Genomic DNA, 9,214 nt, shown 5'->3' with positions numbered 1-9,214 from the left:
CGTGGTACCACAAATTTGGTCGGACTGCAAAAACTGCCAGGTTAAGGCGAGGCCGACCAAGACATACGTCAACAGGTTTATTTTAGCTATTATAATCCGTTTGTTCCATTCTATTTTTCGATGAGGTAAATTGTAGCTGTCACGTGGTCCAATAAATCTGGTCGGATTGCAAAAACTGCCAGGCTAAGGTGAGGCCGACCACTTTTTTTTTACTGTCCTCAAAGTCAGGTATCCTACCATACAAGTTTCATTCTATTTTTCGATGAGGTTTTTTTTTATGAATTTTTGTCCAACTTTTTTGCCATTTGTACAAAATCTGCCAGGTTAAGCCTAGGCCGACCAAGTGCGTTGGAAGCTACTAAATGTCAGGTACCTCCACAGGGTAGGTATATTCTATTTTTTTATCAGGTTTGTTTCATGCAGCCGGCCACCGGACTATTGTATTGTAATTACGGTTTATTATTTATTTTACTTACAGATTGTAAGTATGTTTATAGATACTTACAAGATGTTGATGAACCGGTTACAGTTGTTAAGGTGCTCTCTGCTGTATGGCTGGGACTCACAATCGGCATATTATGACTAAACTTAGATGGTACAGTGTTTGGTTTCATTCTGATCTTTTTTACTGATCCTATTGTCTTATACTGCATGTAGTTTTCCATGTCTTGTTTTAGCTGAAATCATACGAAAAGAATTAGGGCGCGTGTACACGGTGCCGCCTCCGCGCCGATACCGCACCGCCGCCGCACGGGCTCGTGTACACGGTACCGTGTACAGGCGCCCTTATTATATATGTTGCCCTCAAGAGTAATAATAAGTTTTTGGCAAAAATTTGGTACAAGCTTTTAGCGCTGACTGTACTTTTCTTTCCACAGACAACTAATACTCATCGAGACCATTCTAAAAACCCCAAACACAATTAGGTTGTGTTGTTTTATCATAGTTCTTATGGCCATCTCCTGTCTCCATCATCAGATCAGCTCCATGGTACCATAATATTGCATTGTCACCCGACTTACACTTGTACATATGCAAATTTTCAGCTTCATCGGAAACTGGGAAGTGGGTCAAATTTAGGGCTTCGCCGAACTCGGACAAAGACTTAAAAAACCCGGACATTTGGCGTAAATCGCATTTTTTCCCCGGACGTGTCCGAAAATAATATTATTAAAAAAACAATTGCTTTGTTTTTCATTCTAAAAACTGTCTGGGTTTTCCCCGGACACCCGGACGGATGGCAGCCCTAGTCAAATTTAACTTGTAAGATTTGACCCGTACAAACATACATACATACAATGCAAGCTAAGTAAAAGCTTGTAAAAATAGACTACTTTTTATTACAAGTTATTTAGACATCATAACCTCAATGTCTATGTTACATCGTCGTTAAACCAGTTTTACTTTTGACCATTGTTACTTCAAGAATAAAAACTGTTAATTACTTACATCAAAGTGATCCTCGCAGATGTGTAGAATAGATTTCGTAGAAAGTGTTGTTGGATCTCGTCCCGAGATGTCTAACCAAACATTTCTCATATAAATGTCGTTCGGAACTTTGATAAATAACTTTTCTGGGGTTCTCGATGTTGAGTTGTTGCAATTTGGCACGATACACCAACGATACGGACTATAAAAGCTCATTTTCAGTTTTGGAAAAATCTCTAAAAGACACTCACTTTGCACTACACATTTGAGTGAATTGACATTTGACGTTATAACGATAAGATTTTTTTTTGTTACTTCTATTGTGACGCTGACCGCTGACGACAGGCCTGTTCACTTCCTGAAAAGCGTTTAGACTCTCGCGCGAGCCACGAGACGAGCCGCGAGCCGAGCCACGAGACGAGAGTGTAAGCGGTGGGCTCGCGACTCGTCTCGTAGCTCGCAAGCTCGTCGAGCTAATATAATTTAAACACTAACGGCACGGCATAAGGTTTATAACCGAATGACAAGCCGAACGCGAGTGTAATCGGTGGACTCGCCTCTCGTGGCTCGCGCGAGAGTCTAAAGAGGCTATAAGAAAGTTATGTCCCCTTATAAATATAGCTGGTCAACCAAATCTTGTCAGTAAAAAAAGGCGCGAAATTCAAATTTTCTATGGGACGATACCCCTTCGCGCCTACATTTTTCAAATTTGCCGCCTTTTTCTACTGTCAAGATCTGGTTGACCAAGTATATATATTCTTTAGTCCACACGTACACAAATTAAATCACCAATTTGCATTCCATAGATAATTACTATGAAAATTGGCATTTTTGTGTCCGCACCTGCTGATTTGATCGGGGAATCAAATTGGCGTTTGCGTCCGCAGGCAGCAGGTGAGGACACAAAAATGCCAATTTTCGAAATTAGTATCTATCGAATCTAAATTGGTGATTAAATTGTTTACGTGTGGACGCTAGATGAGATTAGCTGATTTGATCGGGGAATCAAAATTAGCGTTTGCGTCCGCACGGCCTGTTTCGATCGGACAATTTCATCAGAGGGCCTACCGCGAACCACGTTCGACGTGTTGCCTTTCTGTCGCACTTGTGAATTCGCACGTAAGTGTGACAGGGAGGCAACACGTCGAACGTGGTTCGCGGTAGGCCATCAGAGCGCCTACCGCGAACCACGTTCGACGTGTTGCCTCTCTGTCGCACTTGTAAATTCGTACGTAAGTGTGACAGGGAGGTAACACGTCGAACGTGGTTCGCGGTAGACCCTCAGATTGGTGAAAAATTGTCTCCTCTCTGGACTCCACTTCATTTTCCTGATCAAATCGGTCGATTTGCCCAGCACGTCTGGATACGGATACGGCTTCATACTTGCTCATGCTCGTAATAAATTAGAAAAAAAAAACTTGGCAATGCCATAAATGATAAATGTCATAATCATAATGACATTTCCTTCGAGCTTGTATTGATTGTTTAACTTTTATTTTCTCAAGCTACTTATTCAGTATTAGATAGGCTATCATAGTAAACTTTTCTCTTACGTATTATATCTCTGCTTCTATAGCCTTTGATACAAAATAGAAATCGTACAAAGACTTCTTATACGTATGCATCGGCATATATGGTTGTCATCAAGTGTAATTTTTTATAGTTTTGCGTACAAAAAATATCAGTGCAGGACTGATTTGACTTTAAAAAAGGAACAGATAGCTCACAGCCGTCTCCCGAGGATACTGTCGCGCAAAGTAGCATCGTATACCTAATACAGTATACCGGCTTCACAGACCGCTATAATGGAGACGCATGGTGCGTGCGTGTCAGTGGAGGTTGCGTGCGTGAAGGAGGAAGTTGAAGAAGTGCCAGTGGAACCAGAACACAGTATGTTTGATCAAGTTTTTCAGTGGCTGTCTTAAGCCCCGTCTCCATATCGCGCGGCAAGCTATCGAACATTGGCTCGCGCGGCAGCCGCGCGCAATGGATACCGAGCCAGCGAGTTGGCTCGCGAGCCAATCCGGTATCCATTGCGCGCGGCTGCCGCGCGAGCCAATGTTCGATAGCTTGCCGCGCGATATGGAGACGGGGCTTTAGATATAACCAAACGGAGAGGCCATTAACAGGAATTCCACTCTGTCGAAAATAGGCGGCCAATGGTCATACACATTGTATGGACTGGCGTTTATCTGACATGGCTATTTTTACGTTATGTATACATTTGAGTCATTTGACGTGCCCCTCCCCCGCTAAAATCCGCAGTTTTGTACAGAAAATTACAGACAAGGCGTTATATCCTCTAAGGTGGCTGTGTTTCTGTGTATGTTGTGTTTTCTGACAAAGCCCAGTGGTTTTGTCAGAAAACTAATTGTGCACAATGATTTAGGATTTTGCAATAAAATAGTGTGTGCAGTAGTAGTAGTGTAATATATATATTTTTTTATTTATTTGTTAACATAAAAATATACAGCTTATACAAGTACAGTGTCCCACAAAACAGTTTACACAGTTTGACTGTGGGATCGTGCAGTCTCTAATCTCTTATATTACAAAATATACTAATATGTCATTACTAATAATGGTCAACAATTACTATACGCGATTTACGAGGTAACTACGCAGCTTTTTACCAAATTTTACTTTATTGGCTTCCTGTCTGATGTCAGAGGGCAGGCTGTTGAGTATGTAGGGAAGGCGTTTATGAAGACATCTATCGCCGTAGTAATTAGTAACCCTCGGCACAACAAACTTGCCCGCAGACACCAACCTGGTTCCACAAATGTCATTACGGTGTAACTGGGTATGCTCTCGACTGCTATGATTGTTGTACAAAATTAAATATTTATGCTAAAGGCTCACCGGAAGAATATTACATATTTTAAACAAATTTCTATAGTCTTTTTTTAGGGTTCCGTACCCAAAGGGTAAAAACGGGACCCTATAACTAAGACTCCGCTGTCCGTCCGTCCGTCCGTCCGTCCGTCCGTCCGTCCGTCCGTCCGTCCGTCCGTCCGTCCGTCTGTCACCAGGCTGTATCTCACGAACCGTGATAGCTAGACAGTTGAAATTTTCACAGATGATGTATTTCTGTTGCCGCTATAACAACAAATACTAAAAAAAGAATAAAATAAAGATTTAAGTGGGGCTCCCATACAACAAACGTGATTTTTGACCGAAGTTAAGCAACGTCGGGCGGGGTCAGTACTTGGATGGGTGACCGTTTTTTTGCTTGTTTTGCTCTATTTTTTGTTGATGGTGCGGAACCCTCCGTGCGCGAGTCCGACTCGCACTTGGCCGTTTTTTTTACATATATTTATCTATGGCATACAAAGATCCATCTGAGTCTGTCTGTCTGTCTGAGACTTGGCCGGTTTTATTTATTTTTATCTCTAGTTTTATTATTAACTAACAGTTTTAGGAATCTAACTTGCATACATTCTAACTTGTTTAAATTAGTTTTAGTTGTTAATCCGTAACAGTCAAGTGCATAACCAATTATCGATTCAACTAAAGGTAAAAAAGCGGCCAAGTGCGAGTTGGACTCGCCCATGAAGGGTTCCGTATTTAGGGGATTTATGACGTATTAAAAAAAAACTACTTACTAGATCTTGTTCAAATCAATTTTCGGTGGAAGTTTGCATGGTAATGTACATCATATATTTTTTTTTTAGTTTTATCATTCTCTTATTTTACAAGTTACAGGGGGGGGGGGGACACATTTTACCACTTTGGAAGTGTCTCTCGCGCAAACTATTCAGTTTAGAAAAAAAATGATATTAGAAACCTCATTATCATTTTTGAAGACCTATCCATAGATACCCCACACGTATGGGTTTGATGAAAAAAAAATTTTTGAGTTTCAGTTCTATCTTAATGCGGTTCACAGAATACATCTACTTACCAAGTTTCAACAGTATAGTTCTTATAGTTTCGGAAAAAAGTGGCTGTGACATACGGACGGACGGACGGACAGACGGACAGACAGACAGACATGACGAATCTATATGGGTTCCGTTTTTTGCCATTTGGCTACGGAACCCTAAAAACTTTATGAAATACCCCCTTGCATGTGTGTGTGATATGTTCAAATAGACATTTCATGTTTGTAATATACACTTGTTTTGTAAACCCATTATTTGCTTGACTTTCAAGTTTGATTTTTCCTGTCCACTTGTCAATTTTGAGTAACTGTCTTCAAATTTTTTGCGTAGTTCATGAATAATACAATTGCAATTACAATACAGTATATTACAGAAGTTAATTTAAAAACATTGAATTTCAACTCGGCTAGGCAAATGTATTACCTCCTAAGGCCCAGCCATACAAACAAAACATCCAAAATTTGCCACTGAAAATTGAACCTAGAGTGTAGGAAATAGAGTTGATTTTGCGTTGTTTGAAAATTGAACGAAACAAAGCAAAAGCGACTGTTCCAATTGTACATGGTTTAAATTACATCCACAGACAATCCAACCTCTAGACATAGCATAGTCGCGCTACCCCCTACATACGGTAGCGTTACTCCATCTTCGAGTCAATCTCGTGCCGTGATTGGTCCGTGTCTTTGAACGGACCAATCACGGCACGGGATTCGCTCACCTCGTCCCCCCGCACCCCCGTATTTTTGGCAGCATCGGTTTCATGAAAGAATTGGCCTAAGCTCAGTCTAGAGGTTGGATTGTCAGTGATTACATCGAACTGAATAGGTACTACATGTAGGACCTTGGGCCTTAGGAGGATATGTTATGGCACGATGTCCTGAATTCGGTTATTACATGTTTGTTTGGTATATTTAATTTATTTTCTAAGACGACATAAATGTCCAAAGCTCTGACCACATGTTATCAGATCAATATGAGGCTGGTGGCCTTGCGGTAAGAGGGTGCGACTTGCAATCCGGAGGTCGCGAGTTCAAACCCCGGCTCGTACCAATGAGTTGTTCGAAACTTATGTACGAAATATCATTTAATATTTACCAGTCGCTTTTCGGTGTAGGAAAACATCGTGATGAAACCGGACTAATCCCAATAAGGGCCCAGTTTACCCTCTGGGTTGGAAGGTCAGATGACAGTCGCTTTCGTAAAAACTATAAGTGCCACGCATGGGATTAGTTGCCAAGCGGACCCCAGGCTCCCAGGCCGTGGCAAAATGCCGAGACAACGCGAGCAAGATGAAGATGAGATCAATAGATTAATCGCAAAACAACATGAAGCGAGTTAATCTGTTTTTATTTGCAGTTGAAGTGGAAATAGAGTTCGTGCCGTGTGAAGTGAGCGGCGGATCGTGCAGTGATGGAGACCAGGAGGGGGAACTGGACCCTGAAGGTATACACATCTCTCTCTCTTTAGCCCTTTTCTACCCTTCGGGTGTAGGCCTCCTTCATTTTACGCACTCGTCACGGTTCTGTGCGACCTGGAGCCACTTCCCCGCAGTCCTTTTGATGTCGTCGTCCCAACGCATATTGGGTCTACTTTGAGGTCGCACGAAGGTACACACATAGTTACAGTTATTTATTTATTTAATCATTACTGCACATATAAGAAATACAATAATAAGAAAAACTTATCGTAAAAAAGCGGCCAAGTGCGAGTCGGACTCGCCCATGAAGGGTTCCGTATTTAGGCGATTTATGACGTATTAAAAAAAAAAATTACTTATTAGATCTCGTTCAAACCAATTTTCGGTGGAAGTTTACATGGTAATGTACATCATATATTTTTTTTAGTTTTATCATTCTGTTATTTTAGAAGTTACAGGGGGGGGGACACACATTTTACCACTTTGGAAGTGTCTCTCGCGCAAACTATTCAGTTTAGAAAAAAATGATATTAGAAACCTCAATATCATTTTTGAAGACCTATCCATAGATACCCCACACTATGGGTATGGGTTTGATGAAAAAAAATTTGAGTTTCAGTTCTAAGTATGGGGAACCCCAAAAATTTATTGTTTTTTTTCTATTTTTGTGTAAAAATCTTAATGCGGTTCACAGAATACATCTACTTACCAAGTTTCAACAGTATAGTTCTTATAGTTTCGGAGAAAAGTGACTGTGACATACGAACGGACAGACGGACAGACAGACAGACATGACGAATCTATAAGGGTTCCGTTTTTTGCCATTTGGCTACGGAACCCTAAAAAGTTGTACTTGATGCCAAAAAGCATTATCTACCAGTAAACCTTAAGGCAAAGCAGAGATTGGGCGGTGTTACTACTATTAACAATATAAAAAAAACCGACAAGTGCGAGTCGGACTCGCCCACCGAGGGTTCCGTACTTTTTAGTGTTTGTTGTTATAGCGGCAACAGTAATACATCATCTGTGAAAATTTCAACTGTCTATTACTTATCACGTTTCATGAGACACAGCCTGGTGACTGACAAGCGGACGGCCGGACAGACGGAGGGAGGAGTCTTAGTAATAGGGTCCCGTTTTTACCTTTTGGCACAGGGCGGACACGCCATACATTGAAAATCATTAGCGTTTATATGTGTGAACGGCACGTCTGTACACGCGTCATTGTGTGAGTAAGTCGCTTAGGACTGACTCTCGTGCGGCGCGCGGGGAAGGCTAAAGCCGGGTTCACATTTGTCTGTCGTGTTGTGTTGTGATGCATCAGAACGATATCGGTTTCATACATTTAATATGGTTGCGTTCACATTTCTCTGATGCCGTGTGTTGTGGCGGCTTGTGTTGTGTCGCATCACAAGCGATCCCGGTCCGCGTCAGGACGGGTGAGGTGCGGGGGGCGGTGCAGCGACACGACACAGCGCATCAGACTAGTGTGCACGCGCCAGTGTTGTGTTGTGACGCGTCAGAGCCGCATTAAGTATGGACGAGGAGCTGCTGATTGAATGAGAGCCAAGACGGAACTGATAAAAAATGCGTCATAACACGTCATATAGATGTGAACAGTATGCCATCACGACAGAGAGCATCACAACACAACACGACAGACAAATGTGAACCCGGCTTAAGCCGAAGCTTGCCAAGGCCGGCCGAAGTGACGCAACACAATTCAACCGAAATATGTTAACTAACATTTAAGTAATGTTTAAGTTTAATTACGCTCCAATTGTTTTGTTACGCCATTATTATATTTACGTTATTGTTGATACCTATTGATTTTATATAACATACATACCTAATGGAAGATTCAATAGGTATATAGGAATATTAATAACAGAGATTGAATAACAAAATATATTAAAAATCTAACACTAAATTAGCCTGAGGCAGTTCCCAGGATACTGACCGCGTTCCCCCTCTGCACAGTGAGGCTGAGTTTTTGGGCAAAATACCCAATTAATTGTATTACAAAAAAAAACCATCTCTTCTTAATCTCTTATTAATTTGGGATACTCTGTATAAATAGCTGTTGGATCTCCAAAATATAAATAAATAAATAAATAAAAACGCGAATATTCCGAGCATAAATTCTTTTTTGTGAAAAGAGTGTAAAACTAAAAATAAAACATTTACAAGTAATATCTGTGTAGGTATTTACATTAAAATGTTAACTTAACATTCCTAAATTCAACGAACAAAAAATCGGTAGGCGTGTATGTATGTGACGTACGATATTATTACCTGTTATTATACAAAAGTTTAGCCTTATACACATTTCATGTACTTTAAATTGAAAAACTTGATTACTTATTTCTAAAATAACACACAGGGTATACTCGGTACTCGTACATAGCACAATAGACCGGCATTTTGAACGTTCCGTCCGTCATCGCGTCGCTAACCGAACTGAGCGCGCGGCTAAAACTCGGCT

Source organism: Cydia amplana, chromosome 25 (assembly GCF_948474715.1).
Source record: "Cydia amplana chromosome 25, ilCydAmpl1.1, whole genome shotgun sequence".
Lineage (NCBI taxonomy): Eukaryota > Metazoa > Arthropoda > Insecta > Lepidoptera > Tortricidae > Cydia > Cydia amplana.
The sequence above is the reverse complement of the archived record's forward strand: the minus strand, read 5'-3'. Positions refer to the sequence as shown.